The sequence below is a fragment of the Rutilus rutilus genome (assembly GCF_951802725.1).
Source record: "Rutilus rutilus genome assembly, chromosome: 12".
Taxonomy (NCBI): domain Eukaryota; kingdom Metazoa; phylum Chordata; class Actinopteri; order Cypriniformes; family Leuciscidae; genus Rutilus; species Rutilus rutilus.
In genome coordinates this window covers 25,377,287-25,397,585 of record NC_140217.1, presented here as the reverse complement: position 1 = coordinate 25,397,585, position 20,299 = coordinate 25,377,287, and the positions used below count along the sequence as shown (strand labels likewise).

Here is a 20,299-nt window from a genome sequence, read left to right as displayed (position 1 = left end):
ACCCCGCTGGTGCTGTCTGTCTGATATTTTTATTTTTGTATGTAATGTTCTCTGTTCTGTTTCAAATTAGTGCTTGGGTTTGTATGCTTAAAGTATTCAAGGAAAATAGTATATTAAAAGGGATGTGGTAGAGCTGGCCTTTGTTCTGTGCCTGATACTGTTGCCCTTCCTTTACAAGTTACTGCTACTGTCATGACAATCCAAATGGCTCCATAATTTCCTGTGGTCATAGAGGTCTATTGAATGGTTGAGTGAACTTTTCTTTTGTAATGGGCTCACTGAGCTTTATTGCAGTCTGGACAGATAATGGCATCATTTGACTTCTGGTCCTGCCCTGTGATCGAGATTGGTAACAGCTGGACACAATTGTTCAACAGTTTTGATTTGGGGGCTGTAGACTATTGCGTTTTGTAACTGAACTTTGCTGAATACAACAGATGGGTGAGGATAGAAACTATTACTCTGGAAAATTCAGATTTTTTTTTTTATTATTATTTTTTTTTTACAGCTGCTCTTATTTTGACGTTTTTTATTATTATAAAAGGAGTATTTTGTAGGAGAGTTTAGTGTGTTTCAGATTAAATATGTGGTAATGTTGTATTGTATATTGTTACTAATGTACTTCTGAGGTGAAACATGGTGTTTCCTATGAAGTCAGCTTATTTATCTTAAAGGGTTAGTTCACCCAAAAATGAAAATTCTGTCAGTAATTACTCACCCTCATGTTGTTCCAACCCCGTAAGACTTTCGTTCATCTTCGCAAATTAACACAAATTAATTTACACTAAGTGAACTCACTCAGAGGCCCACTCAGAAGAAAATGAATAGTTGAATAAAGTCGTTATTTTTGTTTGTTTTTGCGCACAAAAAGTATTCTCGTCGCTTGATAAACTTATGGTTGAGCCACTGTAGTCGCTTGGACTATTTTAAACATTGTCTTTACTAACTTTCTGGGCCGACAAGTTTCAATAACATAGAAGCCTAAGGAGCTCTCAGATTTCATCAAAAATATCTTAATTTGTGTTCCGAAGAAAGCCTTACGGGGTTGGAACAACATGAGGGTGAGTAATTACTGACAGAATTAAACATTTTGGGTGAACTATACCTTTTAAAATTCTGCCCATACTTCTTTTCAGGTTGATATCTCACAAGTGGTCTATAAAATTCTATAATAAAAATATTTTGGTAACAGTTTACTTAAAGCCCTTACGTATAATGCATTATAAAGGTATTGATAATGTACATTATAATAATACATTGTATCTTTTCATAAATACAGTAATATTAAATGCATTATACTATTTGCAGATTCTGAAATTGGTTGTTTGTCGTGTGTTTTAATGCATTATACTTTCTAAAGGCTTGCTCAATGAATAGATAAGTATTATAATGTATTATAACTGTGGTTACAATAAAGACCATAAAATGCATTATAAGGTGCATTAAGGCAGAATTACTGCATTAAAAATAATTTTATAATTATAGTTATAGTAATGGGTGTGTATAGTTACCAAAATTTCCTATGATAAAATTCCTTAAAAATATAAAAATTCTATATAAACTAACAACTTGCTCTCCTCTAAAATGGGGCACCTAGGGCACGCTGCCTATTATTGATTAATGTTAAGTAATATCCAAATAGCTTCATAAATTACTGTTGTAGATAAGAGTCTGAAATTTTAATTTTTAATTTTTTAATGTAGTAATTTACTGCCAGTCAACACTAATGTTGTAAAGAACATGCCAATAATAGCAAATAATGACAGAGTTAAGAAATGTTACCATTGTGATATACTCATTTATGACCAATAACTTAATTTTTATAAAATATTTATTTAATATTTAAAAAAAAAACGATAATATTTTGCCTAAATAAAAAATACATAAAATACTAAAAACAAAAATTTGGGCTTCACAACTTTATAATGTACAGTATCAAATTGAATGGATACTAATTCTGAGATTTGCTAAAGATTACATTTAACAGTGTTGTTAAATTATTAGATTTTTTTTAATGGTTAACTTTAAGTAAGCTTTAGATTGCAGCAAAGTAATCAATTTTCAATAATCAGCCAATATATATCGACCAAATGCCAGTAAATTACCAATGTAACTGATATGTTACCATTAAATTGTGAATCCTTATACCTTTAGCATTCCCATTAATTTGGGCCATCCTAACCAGCCGAACTCCTTGGTGAAAATTCCTACTCGCATACTCAAATTGGGGCTGAGTGATCTACACGAGTGAGTGTCGCTGTGAGAGACCTAATGAATGGCTTCAGGAACACTTCTCGCTCTCAGCTATTCAGCCAGGTGTTCTCATTAGCACCTTCTTGCTTTAGTGAGAAGAAAAGAGATGTGAGGTAGAAATGAAGTCATGCTGAATTCACCATGCTTAAATTTTTGACACACATTCTCCCAAATCCTTGTGAGACTATACTTTTAATGTTTTTGTTGAGTCATGTATGCTCTGACAGACTATTCGTTTTGCAGTTCATTTATGTGCGCGATCTTACACCAATTATGCTTAAGATTACAACAGTCCAATATGCTTAAACACACTGATTTATTTATCAGGTGAAGGTTTCCTTCTTTTTCCCCCAAGTTTTAATGTCAGACTGGAGAACAATTGGATGGTTTTTATCATCATGTTGTGCATGTAACATACAAGTTTTGTTGAATGTTTGATTAAAGGATGTGTAAAAGCATTCACCTTGGACAAGATCCTTTGGTCGCATTTAGGCTTTGTTTGATTTTTAAGGGTTGAGATTATGCTGCAAGTGTGATATTTGGGACACTTGCCGGACACAATTTGTTTCTCAGAATGCTGGAATTGGTTGTACAACAGCTGTCAGATAACTTGATTATGTCTTGTTCTGTCTGTATCATCTCAGTGAGCTTTTATGAGGGTTTAAGCATGCGCTGTAAGGTGAATTTAGCGTTTTCCAAACGTTTCTCATCCACACTGAAACGTCAGAAAATGCTAAATTCACCTTACAGCGCATGCTTAAACCCTAATAAAAGCTATATATAATATATTTTTTTTTTAGTTGTGTACATTATCCCGACTGTTTCCAACAACTTTCAAACCAGGAGAAATTTGTAATTTAATTCGAAGACACGTCCCGTTTCTTTATTTCCGTTTTGTCGCCGTCAATGGCGTCATATCCGCGTTGTCCCTGGTTTCCGCTCGTACTGCCATAGCAACCAGAGCTATGAACCAGAGCCCGATAGTAACCAAAGCGACAGACGTGGCCAACTGTGTAGTTCGCAGTGTCTATCTGCACGCTGTTGTTGTTTCGTTCACACAATATGGACCATGGCAAGCAGACTTTGGATAAAAAAGGAGAACTAAAACGAGAATCAATATCAGCGCGGTGCTTTCGAGATGCCGATAGACAGTATAAGTTATAAACGAGAGCTCCACATCCGAGACTTCGACCGCTCCTACATGTACTTTATTAAACAGGTGAGCACATTTACATAAAACTAATCAATGTTATATAGTTCAACAATGATAAAGTGTTAGAATATGATCTGTATGTTATTCTAATGTTGATCTAGCTTACTGCTAGTCTCATACAGACAAACTAACACATACATTTCAACACATTCAAATGCAGTTTAGTGTGCTAGTGTAATGTTAGACCAAGTGAAACAGCGCTGCGTTACCTCACAAGTTTAATTTGTCTAATAAACTGACCTGTGAGTAGTAATTCTGTACTTGCTTGTAGTTCGGTAGAATGAAATGTCCATATTCCTTTTATATCCGCGGGACTCGCGTCGCGTGTGGAGCTGATAGCTGTCTCTTAGCAATCCCGAACTGCTTCATATCACAGTCATGATAAAAGCATCGATGTATTCAGTCATCTAACATTATTAGATCAGTCGGCTTGACGTTGACGACAAGATCCATAATTCTTAGCAAATGTTACGCCTTTGTTATTGTAAAGAGGTTAGCGACCCCTAGTGGTGAAATTCCATACTGTACGTTGAAGTAATCGTAAATCCCTAAATGCATCGTAAGGAGACAGAGTTATGAGGTCACCTGCAGGACAACCGGCGAATTGCACCTAAACTTTACTCCTGTCCAATTATTACTTTAATATTGTTTTTATGTATGTTATGTATTTCTTTTTTTAGTTTTTTACTTGTTTTTTGTTTGCTTAAATTCATTTAACATAATAAAGAAATAATAATAAATAAAATAAAAATTATATGACAACAAATAAATTAAGGTATGAAAAAGTACATTGTTGTTTATGGACATTTATAGGGCTTATATGCTTATTTTTTAAAAGTACTACAAATAGCCATTTTAATTTGAAACGCTTATAAGAATACTTCTACTGTAGTATTTCATAGAGGCTTGAGGTTTGCAATACCGAAATGAAGGGCTTTGCAAACCTCATCTTCTGCTGTGCCAATCTCTTCTCTTCTAAAGCCAGATTGGCCTTCTTGAGGTCAATGAGCTGCTGCTGAACTTTGTTGTCCCTCTCACTGGCCTCTTTAAGACATTGTCTAATGTATTTTAGGACATCTAGTTTATCCTTCTCCAGCTGTTTCTCCTGACTACAACCACAGACATTCTCAAACCTCTGAGCTATTGTAGCTGTAGTCTGAACAATTGAAGATGGAGGCTGGGGCATGGGTGGGCTGTTGGGAGGGCTGGGAGATGGTAGGTGTCTGCCATTGGGAGGTGAACCTGATTGCTCTTATGAGCATGATGCACCTGACTCAGGTTCAAGTTGATACATCCATACTCCTCCATGGAGGTCAATATCACCACAAATCCTATCTGAGGCACTTTTCTTCTTCCCTTGAGGCTTGCAAAGTCCTCCCACTTCTTCCTGACCTCCTTCCCTGATCTTTTAATGCCACTAGTTGCAGTTAGTTTTGTAGCAATATAATACAGTATTATTATGATATTATGTTTTTGTTTATTTTTATGACTGCCCTTAACCCTGCTGAAAATAATATGTTTGTTTAGCTCCACCTCCTCTAAAATAACATTAATTTCCTCTTTTTGAAAAATGTATTTTCTTTGTTTTTTGGTTCAGCCATTTTTGCTGGTGTCTCCACCATATGTGCTTGTATAGACTTTTGGCATCATTAGCAAATGATAATTAGGCAAAACATTTCAAAATACAAGCATGTGCTAGCCTGGGTTTCCCCATTTCCCAATTTTATTCACGCTACTAGGCAGCCTGGACACCATGGACCAGATTTTCCCCTCAAAAAGGGAACCAATCACAGAACGGGGAGGGAGCAGCAAGACGATGACGACGTCTATGCGACACACCGAAGCAGTTTGTTTATATCTATGGATCCAACATGGCATCAGACGCGAAGTTACCTTTCGATGCAGCCTTAGATAGTGTTCTAAGTAGTTTAGAACGCAAGTTTATTTCGTCTTCTTCCTCGTCGAGTTTCTGTCGCTCTACATACGTCATCTGGTATAATTGAAACGATTGGCTATGAGCTACGTACAGACGCATTTGATAGACATTCGTAGCGTCCAATAAACGGCTCTGGGCATTCGTAAACCACGCCTCAAATACGAGAAAATGAACATGTGGTTCCCAGACCACGTCTCAATGAGACGAGGTCTGACATGGCTAAGCATGTGCTACAATTACGAGCCATTCTATAAGGTTACATTTCAGCACTTGTCAAACGGACAGCGACTCTTAAGTAGCACTTAAAGCACAGCTGCGTGCGATCGTGTTAAGTCCATTTTTGTGAAACGCACGTGAAATAAACACAAATGTTCGTAGAAAACTCTCTTAAGTGCTAAGATCCATTGTTATCTGAAAACGTAGCCCAGGACAAAGTTAAATTTCGATTTCAGATGTTTATAAAACAGAATGGTTGTAGGTTTATCTCTACATGATTGGGATTTCCTGGCATTTGTCCTCTTGTCTATTGTACTGATGGGAAACTATATTGTGGAAGATCTAATGGCGGGGTAATGAAAGCAGTGAGTTAGAGGGAACAGCTCTCTGGAGATCGAAATTTAATGCAAGCGGTCAAACTCCCACCCACTCTGAATCTTCATTATAATCCTGTGGAATTTTAGAGAGTAAGGTTCGGAACTGTGCCACTATTGGCTGGCCAATCCGAGTCACATCTTGTGTTAATAGTGATGCTGAAATAAAAGCACTCCACATAGTATTTTGGCACAAATTCATCTGGCATTTGGTAGAAGCTCGCCAAATTAGTTTGATGCCAACATAAACACTTTCTTAGTCTCATCCTTAAAAACATTTTTTTTTTTCTAAATTATTCTTGGTTCACTTGCAAGAAGTATAAACATGGTTTGTGAAGACCGCAATGGGTTTTAAGTAGTTAACTAAACCTATTCATGTTAATCATTCTTCATAGTGTTGTGCTTTTATCAATAGATTTTCTCTGTTTAACAAGTCAACTTGCATCAAATTTTAGAAAGAATCATGCGGTAATTATTCTACAACAGAAATTCGAAGTATAGCATGCAACTATTACAAGTGTTTTCTGCAGCCTCTTCAGTTGTCTAGCTGAACCATTTAAGGTCAGTATATGTACTGATCTTGTAGGGAAGATCAGGGAGTGTTGGAACACATTTTAGTTTCAATGTCTATTGCATATAGTTTTATTTTAGTGCTCTCAAACTTACTTCTTCATTTTAGCAATAATAATAGCCATGATATCTCTGCTAAATGAAAAGCTTGTTGATTTTATTCATCAAACAATGGAACCTGCTGATTCAGTTCTGCCAATCAACATTTATTAACATGATCACAAATCAGTTACTGTACTTTCTTACTTTTTCTAACTTGTACTGTCAGCTCATGTAATTTCTCCCTTGTAGCTCTTTTCTAATTTGTTGCCCTGATTTTACACAAACATATGTTCGGATCACCATTTACTTCTAGATAATACATTAAGATCCCAGTGTTTTTGGTGATACATTTTCAGAAATAATATTGTGACTAAAACAACATGTTCTCTGCATGAAATGCACAGACAGAGCTGTGGCTAAATGTGCTTTAGCTTTTATTTTTAGACTCCCTGTGTGTGGGCCTAATTCTATTGCCTGAAGTATTGCAGTGTGCTTTGTATCAAATTATGCAATTATAATGATCCTATACTTATTTTATACACAACATATGAGAATGACAGCACCGTACTAGCACTTAGTCTACAGCTCATTTGCTATAGACATGTTTTTGCTATGGTCTTCATCTAGATATTGTCAGAAGAACTTCAAGAATACATTTCCCCATAAATAAATGCCAGTTATGATGTATAAATTATTAATTTATCAATATGAGCAATAAAGTTCGAATTTGACCCTATAAAATAAAATAAAAACTACAATTTTCACTCAGAAATTGCTTGTGCATTTCACAGACAATTACAAAGAAATGGCAAGTAACACTGAATTAAATGTGACATTTTTAAATGGCAGAACTGAAATAGTATTTCTCCAGTAATTTTTTTTGCAATAATCATTTGCAATTAAAACCAGTTATGTATTTGTTTCGCAGCCTTGAGGTTTTTACATTAGCACCTAGATTATAGTCTTAATTGCAGTTAGAAAGTGTTGTGTTTCATTTAAAACAAATACTTGATGTTTGACCATGTATGCCGAACACTTTGATTGAAATATTTGCTTGAGGTGCAGGACTTGTGTTAAATTATAGTGACATATTTCAAATGAGAAGAGTAAAAACTTGGGAAAATGTTGTTCCGCTTTCACTCGGAGGTCAGCCTAATTACGTTCAGTCATATTTCCAAAATGACTGGCTTCAGGGCTGGCAAAGATGAAGATGCCGTTGAGTCATGCTAATAGATCAGACGAACAGATCTCCCTCCATGGTCTTATGTAGATCAGTGGGCCTTGTTGCCATGGTAACAGCAGCAGATGGAGCATAGCTACACCTCAGCAGCGTGGATAGCAGAGATAGCCTGGAGTCCCTGAAGAGGCAGTGTGGTAGGTGGTGTAACACTAGTTCCTGCAGTCAGCCCCCCTTCTTCCTCTCAGACACCCACTCTCAAGACTCACCAGTCTCTGTCCATTTCTTCTTGTGAGTAAGGTCTCACGATCACTTTTCATGCTGATATTGTCTATTGAATGACATGTTATTCTGATGTTTGCATTTCAAATAAAGTCAGATGACATTTTTAAATAAAACATTTAACCCCCATGTAAAGCCTACATTAACATACATGCATGTCATGAATGGAGGTTCTCTTTGGAGAACATCTCTATTAACATTTGTTGCAGGCATATATTTTCTTATTATAGTAATTAAAAATCTGAGGGGTGTGCAATGCAATCACAGTAAAGTAATTAAAACAATCTCGAGGCCATGCTAGAAAACATTCTGTTCACAACTTAGAAAGAAAGAAAACATGTTTTCAATATTTCATAATTCTCATATCTACGGCTAGATGAGATTTGTATGGTTAAATCCTGTTCTCCTTCATAATGTTTCCATGACATTCCACTTGGATTGTCTCCATGACATCCCACAATGTTTCCATGGCACCATAAATACCTAAACCTATCTGCCAGGTTCAGATACGTAAACCGGATTTAGTTCACACCATGACTGATTAAAAGTTGCTAACGATAAACGATTAATTAAAAAGTGCAAACAATATAAATATTCAAGTATGTTCTTGATTAGTTTCATAACTAATTATGATTAGTTTCTTTATTTATAGCTTATGTTCAAGGGGGTTGATTTTTATTTATTTATTTATTAGAACTAACAAATTTCAGATTCATGCTTTTTGTTTCATGATGGTCACATTAACTGCTTTGAAAACTTAATTTAATGTTTTAATGTTTTTTCGTTTTACATTCTAGACCCAAAGCTACAAAAAATATAGCAATTTTTTTAAATGAGGAGTGAACTAATTATAAATCATTTCAATATTTGTAGTATGAAAATGTTTTACACAAATTGTGATTGTCCTTCAGTGGCATAATTTCCACTATGACTAAACAATTTTGCCCCTAAGAAAGTTTTATCAAAAGTTAATGTAGGCTGCCTGTTTAGGAGTTGGACATTGTATTACAATAATGCTGTCTTGCAGCATAAAACATAATAAAATTAAATGTTCATGATGTTTCACGATAATGGCAGTTCCCTGGTAATGCATGTACCTGTATATACACTGTTGAAACTTTTCAGAGTTTTTCACAGATCACAGATTTGTTCTCAACAAAATTTACGTGAGAGTTAATTGAGAGTTTTCTCATCATCACCACTCCTGGCTGAGGTTTCCCACTTCCCGGTCCCTTGCTGAGTTTGGCACAATCTCAGGTCTGCTGGTGAGGCCTGTGGCTTGCTTGCCTTTACAAACCTTCATTATACCAGCATGGCAGCACATATCCAGTCTGTCACAATGAGGCTTTACCCTGTGCTTATCTGAGTGGATATAACATCAAGTTGAGGATCTCAGGACTTTAACTAGTTAAATGTAATTGCTTTGCATTTAGTCAACTGGCATCTCTGTAGTTTTTACATTTCTGGATAGAAGATGGAAGGATCAGCTGAAATGAAATACATTCATTATTCTTATTCAAACTTATGAATTTGAAAGAGATTTTTATCAACAAAGGACTGTCTCTCTGTAGCGGAAAAGATAAAGCTCCCTTGACACTCCATGTTCTGTTAAATATGGCTTGAGAGCTGATCCAAAGGAATATATTAAATGATTTATTGCATCATGGTGCAGCACAGCAATGGTATTTGTAAAGCTCTAGATACTTTCTCTTGCAGAGAAAAAGATGTTTGCTTATCATAACCACTTCAGCATATTACTATTTCATGAAACCAAATGTACTGCGCTGAGTGCGGCAAGTCTAGCAAGTCAGCACGTGACATATGACGTATGAATGCATGTGCATTGTTTAAATATTATATATTTTCAATTATGCATTGCATTGTGTTGTGTTTTAGGCACTACTTGAAGTGGGCCGGAACACACCGATACACAGTACCAGCACTTCTATATTTTAATCTGTAGCGTACCCTCACTTTTTCTTGCGTACCGGCCCTTCTCACATGTTACTGGTACTCTGACCGCCCCCTTGGATGCGATTTCAACCCCGCACTGTTTTAGGGTTAAAGGTTATGTCTGTAAACTAAATAGATACAGTGTGTATCTGCAGAAAATTGTCAGTACCTTTTCTGTTTTTCTATGGATCCCCCTATGGTGAAAATCAAGCCTTTGATGTTGTTTATATGTCAGTCTGTGTGGTGTTTTATATGCTTTAAGACAAACCATGTGCAAATTCATGTCAACACCATTGCTGTGCATTTTCTCCTTAAAACTGCAGTGAACCGAAGACAGTCTCAAAAACACGGTTTGAAATCGCTGGTGTTTCTGACGTCACAAACTACCTTGTAACCAATCATTTTCTCTTCTGACTGGTTAATAGCAGAAGCATCATTCCCATTCAAACAATTTTTTGAATTCTTTTATGAAAATTTATAAAAAGTATGTTTGTGTCTTTGATAATTGAGTTGCATGATTTTTGCAGTTTAAAAAAGTGTTTAATAAAATGATTTGGTAGAAATCACCTTGGGTTACGTAAGTAACCCCTGCTTCCTGAGTAGGGAACAACACGCTGCGTCCGTAGCTGATGCTATTGGAACACCCCTGGGTGGTACCGATTGTCTAAATCCCATAAAGAATACATGTCAATTCATTGGTTGATGATGCTGATTAGGGCTGTGCGATCTGGGGAAAATATCTAATTGTGATTTTTCTGACAGATTTTGCGATTGCGATTTGATTTGCGATTAAATTTGAGTAAAGTCAAGCTACAGCTCAATATTCTCAGGAGTACAACATGCCTTTAACTTTAGACCCTTCCACTACCTTGTAGTCTAGCAGATGCAGTGTGCCTTTATATTAGTGTTCATTTTGTCAGCTTTTTTTTTTTTTTACTTAGTCTTAGTCCTGTGTCTAATGTACCTTTTAGTTGTTATCATATTTCGTCAACAATGTCCTGTATTTATTTAGTCTAGTTTTTGTCAATTAAAACATTTTCGTCCTGCTGCATAATGGTTAAATTGATAATCCCAGTTATTTTGCTCAAAATTATAATAGGCTATAGTCGAGACTTGAGATCCATGTTTGGATTTATTGCAGTTCATCACTGACAAGGTTGGATCGCAGGTTTAGTCACAGCAAATAGTGCAAGCAGCTCGTGACAGAACACAGACCGACTGAATGACACTTTCTTTTAAGCAGAAAATCTAAAATGGAGAATGGAGATCGCTAAACTGCAGGATACTTGTTTGTCTGTGTTTTCAGATCATCCGCATTGCTTCAGCAGTGTAGAGAGAGTATTGGCATATTTTTCATATAGCATCCACATCGCAGCCTTTTGCGATAAGCTAATCGCAACGTTTCAAATCACGATTGCGATTCGATTTCGATTAATCGTTCAGCCCTAGTACTGACGCTGCCCCTCTTGGCATAGCGTCACCACGGAGTGAGGAGTTTACTATCCCACGGCCCTAGTAGAGTGAACTCTAATAGCCAGAGCCTCATAAGCTAAAAAATTACCATCCCTAACCCAATGCAACATTCTGTTTTGTGACAGCTAGCCCTTTGTGGCCCCCTCTAAAACACACAAAAAACTAGATTTATGCAACTGGCAAGTGCGATCAACATAAATCTTCAAAGCCCTCACTGTAAAAAGTTTATGCAGTCTCTCATCCTACTGAGATTTAAAAGGTGAAGGAGAAAGGGACTGCGAAGTCACCACCTGGGACATATAAGAGGTGGATGCAACTTTAGGCACATAGCCAGGCCTAGGATACAGAAAGGCCTTGATTAACCCAGGAGCTGATAAGACCTGTAAATATCTGATGCGCTTAAGGGAAGATCAGAAGAACCACCTTAACACCGTGTCCTAACCAGATGCGATGTGATAAGATTCCAGCGACAAATAATTTGTCTGTCCACACTAGACACGACTGCGAGATGCGTCAAAATCAACAGCCAATCAGAACAGCGTGTGGGCGGGCTCTTGCGGCAAGTGCAAGAAGAGGGTAATCTTGACGGCAATCGCAAGAAAATGGATAAGTAGGCTACATAATCAAATTCACAAATATTACACCATTTAAACATGATTAAAAATACATAGGCTACTGAGTTACTAAAACAATCTTTGTCAAATAATACACTTTTTTGTTTACAGTTTGAACGTTCTTGTTTCCATTTGTTTAATTTCAAGATCTGAGGTGAATTATCCATTGTTGCTTTTACAGCTACAAAGCTGGGAGCACTAAATGATATTCAAAGTCTTATTGCACGCTTTTAACATTAAATAAAGCACATAAACAGTACCTGAGATTATCATTGCAACACTTTGTGTTTGTTGTTCCAGCCGCGACATCGCAGAAAAATAGAAACCGTTTCTAAAATAAAATCGTTGTGTGTCGCTGCGTGGCTGGTTAGGACCAAAACTCTGATTAACATGGAAAAGATACCTTTTATCGTGTGTCGCGTGTAGTTAGGACACAGTGTAAGAGTCAGAACTCAAAGTAAGGCTGATTCCAGAAGTTCAAAAGCGGGACCAGAAAAACCCTCTAGGACCACAGAAAGCTCCCAAGAAGAAACAGAAGGCAGAAGAAAAGGTCTCAGCCGTCTCACTCCGAGGATAAAACTTGAGACCAGGGAATTCCTTCCCAAGAAAACACTATCCAGCTGCACATGCTTGGCAGCAATAGCCACCATATAAACCTTGTAACGTGGTATAAGCCATACTGGTAGTGAACTGACCATTCAGAAAATCCAGCATTGAACCGATTGGGCAGCGGATAGGATCCTGCCTGCGACTTGCACACCAAGATTCAACCACCCCCCACTTTGGAGCATACAGCTTCCTAGTGGAAGGTGCTCTGGCATTTCTAATAGTATCCTGAACCTCAACAGAGAGACCATAAACATTAGGGGTCCTTGTTCAAGGGCCAAACCCAAAGCCTCCATATCCTTGGACATGGGTGACAAATCCTGCCTTGAGCCTTACTTAGCAGGTCTGCTCTGATTGGAATCTCCCAAGGAGACTCCAAGAAAGAGATCTGCTTCGTAAACCAAATATGGGTCTGCCAGAGCAGTGCAACTTGCAAAAGGCAAATCTTGTCCTCCTGCAATCTGCTCAACACTGAGGGAATGGGGGGAAGGCGTAAAAATGCAGCCTCAGCCATGGGTGAGCAAGTGCGTCTATCCCCAGAGGTGCAGGATGCAACAGAGATAACCACGGGGGACGCTGACTTGCTCAAATCAAACAGATCCACCTCTTCCCTGTCGAAATGTTGCCATATCAGTCTGACTGTCTGAGGATGCAACAGGAAGTCTGCTGTGAGATTCACTGCACTCGATATATAAACAACTTTCATAAAAAAATGTATGATGGTCTTGCCATCATAGGAGCAAATGCCGCACTAGCCGACCGAGGCGGTGCGATTGAAAGCCCCCCTGTTAGTTTATGTAAGATACCACTGACAATTTTTCTGTCCGAACAATGATGTGATAGCCAAAGAAAGTGGTTTAAGACCATGATAGAAAAGCGACGACAGACACTGCCCATGCTCACACCTCGTTCGAGAAATTAAGTGTGAAACCAGAGATCCCGAAGGCAACTGCGCAAGACTCTTACCCTCTGGTGGTCAGACCAAGAAGAATGAAGACTTACGGACCTCGTCCACCACTGAATTGGCCTCCTGTGAAGCAACTCCACCGAAACTACAGAACCCAACAGTCAAAGACCAACAGACACACTTTTGACTAATCTGAAAAGAGACAGGCAAGCATGAAGCGACAAAACAAGAGGAGAAGACAGCCGTGTCTGAATAGTGCGTGAGTTCAGTTGTATCCCCAGAAAGACCGTCCGCTGACTTGCAGTGAGGACACTTTTCTGGGAGTTCAGTCTGAGGCCCAGGCCCCATAGGCATTATAGAATAGCTTGCTGAGAACGGCTGTTTCCATGATTTTGAAAGCTCCTGGTGGAGGTCATTAAAGAATGGTAATTTCTTGCATGGGGGGGGACGCAAGAAATAGCATTGCCTGCTTTCCAGGCTGGGACATAAGTCTTTACAGGGGTAGAGAGAGAGAGAGAGAGAGAGAAACAGGTCTGCTCGCTCTATAGCCTTAAGTTCGCTGTCAGATCCCCAAGGCCAGGTCTCGTGAGATGCCTCAGAGACAGGATGACGGGGGAAGGGCTGACACGTCTTCCTTTTCGAAGAAAGACAGGCGAGAACGCAAAAATCTCAGTTTAAAATTGTCACAATGCTGGCAGCGAGAAGTCTCATACACCGTGGCTCATGAGATGCCATTCAGCACGAGACACAGCAAAGCACTTCACGCACTTACCTTGAGTATCGCCACTGGCAAAAGAACATCTGCACTAGCAGTTGCTGAGAACGCTGAATATTCAAAGGGGTAGAAGACGAAATCTAGCACGGGTCAAATCATTCTTCAGAAATATTTTTCTGATGAAAAGAAAAAAGAAAATCTAAAGAGTTGATGGCATGTATGATATGATCTTTGGTGACATTATGCCTAGAAGAACAGCGTCAGCGCCATCACCCAGTGAATACGGGCTTCAGACAATATAGCATCAGCTACCAACGTTGGTAGTTTGTTTGTTTATTTAGGGGTGTTTTGTAGAAACTGTTGGCTTAAACCATGCAGTCTAACGAATTATTTTTTTCTATTATTCGGTAGAATTGTTTCAAACAAATATTATGATCCATTTTGATGTCATTATTCTTGCATTTATGAAGGTATTCAACTTATCTCACTTCCAAACAAAACAGATCGGATATTTAGTTTGACAGACAGTAGGTTTGAGAGGCTAATCCTGTTGCCTGACTGGAATGAATCCTGCCTAATAATTAAACAATAACAAAGGAGAAGGGAAGACAGTGACTTGGAGCACCCCAGAGACAGTTCTTGGAATACTTAAAGCATAGATTTGCCAAATAGAATTGCCCTGCCAGGCAGACAAGTGATTAACCAGTCTGCCTCAGACAGCTGAGATTAGCAGATATGTGGTTATGCACAAAACATTTGTTTGCATTCAGATCCATTTGGCCCCATGCAGTTGTCCAATTCAGTTCCGTAAAGGTGAATTATATCACTGTGTAATTCTTGCTTTGGGGCTCAGGATTCCATGTTATATTCATGCCATCTGTTACACAAGCTGATCTGACACAAATATGCATCTGTTCAGCTGTTAACATTATCCCGGAAACTAGCCCCACCTGAAGAGACAAATCACAATGTTGTTTTCAAAGTGCATCTATGTGTTGTGTAACATAGGGATGCCTATGAAGAAGAAAAAAAAAGCGGAAAAAATATATGACAGCTAGAAAAAGAAGTGTGCATTGTGCAATGTGAATTGAAATGTATTGTAAACACTGACAAATGATATTGTTAGAAAAGATTTTACTTTTACATTTCTACAAATGAAATACCGTAGTACAGTGTGTGTCTATATATTTTGTAATTCAGCCATTTTTGGTCAGTAGGTGTCCTTGTCTGTGGAAAATGGGCTAAGCTGACCAAACTTGCCATCTCTTTTTGCCATTTATTTTTTCTCTTTGAAGGATCTGGACTTAGTTCCTAATCCTGTTGTCCTACACTTCCTCTTCAGGCACTTTATCCATCTCCTCAGTTCTCACCCAGAAAGAATGGAGAGAAGGATGAGGTTGCTATGGCAACAGAGAGCCCACAGGGAAGCTAAGTACAAATAGTGTTGCAGCGTTGAGATTCCTGCTTCAGATGAAGCGCAGAATTGTGCTTCAGAAACTATACAGTATAAATATTGTCTTTCTTTACAATTTTGCATCTTCATTAAATAAGTTAAATATTGTCTCCTGCTTGGCCATTGATGCATGATGTCATGCTGTCTTCAAGCCCATGTAATGGAATGTTAGATAGTGAGTGTATTTCAGAAACTCTCTGAGTCTGCACATTTACACCTGCATAAAGGATAAATTGGCATGTCATCACAATGTATTCTCAGGTGTTGGCAAAAGGATCTACTTTAGGGTATGTAGACAAATGTCTCATCATTAGGTGTGCACAGATCTGTTCACAAATTAGGAATTCTGTCAGACCTGATTTTGTGAATAGAAAACATTGCTTTCAACCAGGAAGCTGGAGATTTTCCCTTTCAGTTATTAGCGTCAGTGACCAGCTATCTAGCTAGTATGCTAGCAATGCTATTTCCTTAGCAAAAATGCAGCAGTCAAAACCATTTTCAATGCAAAAATAAAGCATTATTCATAGGGCAGATCAACAGCACCCTTGGCACAAAGAAAGCTGCTGTTCCAATTGCAAGCATATTGCATTGCAAAAGCAAATGTACAGCTCTGTTCCTTAAGCAGAAATAAATCATTGCATCTTGAGCAGAACAACATTGCCTCATGGGAAGAAATACAGGTATTTTCTGGAGGAGCAGTGATGGGACAGTTTACTACTGAACTTATCTGAAAAAAGAGTGACTAGAAGTTAGAGCTTTATGTAAGGCAAAGGACTGAGAAAACTCCCTGCTGACCTTGATTTCTATTGGCTTTAACCTTTTCTGTACTGTAAAAGGAGCATTTCACCCCCAAATTTCATTTTTCCATGGCATTTCCACTCCATATTGTTTTAGTTCTCTGTTAAATGAGATTGTATAGTGTCTGAAGCTCCAAAAAGCACCAAGTATCCTTTATTTATGTTTTCTGAAGCCATATGATAATTTTATGTGGAAAGCCAAAACCAAAAATTTTGTTGATAATTTTACCCAGATATATCCACCTAACTTATTTGCAATGCAGAAGTAAGCTATATTTTCTTGGAATGTGCAAGGTAAATAACTAGAAGAACAAAGCACAGTAAATGTATTGCGCTACAAACTTGTGTGTTCATGATTATGATAATAAATTAAAATAATATGATAACAATTAACAGTTTGCAATATAAAGTAGCAGAACAGACTGTTTTTGTGCAGCTAATATAACTGTAAGCGTATGACACCGGAAGCCTTGCACATTCAAGTTGCACTCAAATAAGTTGGATGTTGCTCAAATCTCAATTAGGGGTTGTTTCTTATTAAACTTGTAAGATCACGATTGGCCATGTGACACACAAGAACCAATGGCATTTGGCATCAGTGGTATCAGGAGTAAGCTTTATTCAACATAGAAAGCATGTGTGAGTAATTCTTCCCCATTGTTTTTGACTGAGCTGGAACATTTTGGAAAATAAAGGATCACTTTGGGTTCACACTGGGTGTTGGGTGTTTTTCTCCCACCTGTTTTTTCCTGTGCATTATGATGTTATGTGACAGCAAGGAATGAAAGGTGAAATTGAGTTGTTATGACTGCAATGTTTCTTCAAAAGCAATCTGTTTTATCTGATATTTTCGGAAGGAAATGGTGGGAAATGAAGACAGCCATTTTGGAGTAGCAGTAAAGAGCCTTAGGGGGCCTTTATTTCCCAACAAAAGTATTTTCACCTCAGTGAGTGGAAGAGAGAAATGGTGTCCAAATACACCTGCAGGTCCAAAAAGTGCAGTAAAAGATATGTGTGCAGGGAGAGAGGAAAATCCATGAGCGATACTCGGTGGTCATTATCAATAATGATGCAAATACTCATGTTTTACTATTGAATGGATGTGGTTTAAGGGTTATGACCCTTTAATGTGTGTGTGCTCATGACTTTATTGAGGAAATAAATAATTGAGTCATCTAACACACAATGTATTTGACTGATATGAGTTTGTGTGCACCTTTCTAGTGTTCACACTTTTGAATTCTTGTGAATGTTACAATGATAAAGTCTTGGTATTAAGCCAGAAAATTAAACATTTTCACTGATAGTTCCTAGAAAGAAGGATACACTTCACACACATCGACCCTAATAACAGGTCATTATTAACATACAATTAATCTAACAGTTTCTCTTACAAATAATTTTATAATATTTCAAACACTCATGATAACTTCCCAGACCTGAATAATACCATTTTCCTGAGAACACAGTTCAAGTTTTTGGTACATTGAAGGTATTGTGGTTTATTTACTTCTTTACCAAACAGAAATTACAAAAAGTTGTGTGAAGTAAAAAAAAAAAAAAAAAAACCTGTCCTTGTATACATGCATTGCAAATGATGAAATGTATTATTTTCAAAATATTTTTTTTCTATACAAACTCTTTAGATCTACTGTAAAGAGTATTCTGGTATATTCATCTGAATGTACTACATCCACCTCCATGTAAGCATTTTACATATGACCTATAGAGTGAGTTGTGTTGTTTCCCTGCCATTCACAACTTATCTCCCATGCTGGTCTATGGATAGTCTATAGACAGTAAAGTCTCCATTGGATGTAAACTTCACAATCATGGCAGAAGTAGAAGGTCATCCAGGTACTTTTTTTGCCTACTGTTTTATGAATACTGTGAATTCAGACATAGCCTACTACTCATTTCATTCACATACTGCTTTTCACCAACTGAACATATTTATGATAAATAAAGTCCTCGATATTGAACTTTCTATACATACTCATTCACACAGCAAGCATACTGTATATATGGTTATGCTCTGGTATGTCCTGTTTCGTTTTGTCATTCATGCATAATGAATACATTTCTCTGAAAAGTTCACAGATAAATGTATGCATTTATACCCCCCCCCCCCCCCCCCCCTTCCCTTCATTCCCTCCGGGTTCTCTTGGGTTTGACTAAATTGTCTTATTTGGTGTCAATTTACCGATCTGTTCTGTTCTACTGCATTCAAAAGAATGTCTGTTAGATAAAATAAGGTGAGAGGATGAAGAGACAAATCTCTGGGTGTGAAATGTGTTTCAGTAGCAGGTACATTTTATTGTCACTTCAGAGTGTTCACTTCAGTTAGCTGATTTGACAGCCATATGAAACTGAGAACGCTCTGCTAGCAGCATATTGAAAACAATATCCTGATCTACGCACTAAAGGGCCCCTGTAGATTGATATAGGCTATGCAGATCTTTAATGAAGTAGTCATTACGTTAGTATCCCTGTGGGGATTTTTATGAAACCAAAAAATGCAAATTAGGCTGATATTGCTGAAGTGGTTAACAGCATTGTACAACTTAAGCCTGGCTTACAGACATATACAGTATTTACATCTGAGCATTTATGTTTGGTGCTTCATTTACATAGTGATATAGTAGTAGCTACTGTATTTAGGATGCTTAAAGCATATTCAAGATGGATGCTTAGTTTAGAAGCTACTTTTTCTTTGATTTTTGTTATTGTCTTTTTATTTAGAAGCTACCTTTTCTTTTAAGTTTTAACTTCCCTTGTTTTTTTCAGATATTTGGAGAAATGTCTATACATTTGTCTATAACGTGTTTGTCTATACAATGGAAGTCAATGTGCTCCAGTGTTGTCTGTTCCCAATGGTCTTCAAAATATCTTCTTTTATGTTCCACTGAAGAAAAAAGGGAGAATTAATAATGGTACTTTTTAATAATGTAAAAATGTAAAATTCACTTTAATGTGACCTGTACCATACTGTAACATTGTAAGGACAAAATGTTGATTCTACTAACATTATACTGCTAATTGACTGTCTACTAATTAACTGATATGATTCAAGTACAATCTTATAAAAAACAATTTTAAGTATGCTTGAGCAATTCCCAGAACCTAGGTTTATTTAGACTTTGTAATGTCATGACATTTGGAACATAAAGGAAATAGTGTGTGTGTTTTCCCCTAGAAGCAGCTGACCATGTAATCCATTTAGAGTTTAGCCTGCTTTTCAGAATAGAATCATACATGTGGACTTGTCAGAATCTGTAAAGGAAGTCCTTGAACGCATGGAAAGCAAACCAAATGAAAAGTCATTTTAGATTAAAGAAAATATCTCTGGGAATATTGCTATTGAAATTAGACAGCTTACTCTCAAATGCACTTTCACAAGTTCACATTTCAAAATTCAAGATACTACCAGGGCACTTTTATCCAGTGGGCTTGGATAGGAGGAGGTCATGGACAAATGTATAATAAAATATCGTTGCTGTCAGGCAGAAACCTCCATATTTACTTTTTTCATAAATCATTACAATTGGTCACCCTTTATGTTTGTAGGTTTTGCAAATATTTAACAAACTTAAATACTAAATACATATACAATAAGCTATTTTCCTCACTGGCTTTAAAGAAATGTCAAATTCTAAACTCAAATTCAAGACAATTGCTACCAAAAGCAAGAAGTGTAATAGTCCACGAGGTCACAATG

The 20,299-nt window shown here is 37.3% G+C and overlaps 1 protein-coding gene across 2 annotated transcripts in view; it reads left to right on the top strand.

Moving 5' to 3' along the window:
- Window positions 1–20,299, top strand: part of lrrc7 (leucine rich repeat containing 7) — a 108,186-nt gene that overhangs the window by 22,109 nt on the left and 65,778 nt on the right. The gene's annotated exons all lie outside the window — the stretch shown is intronic.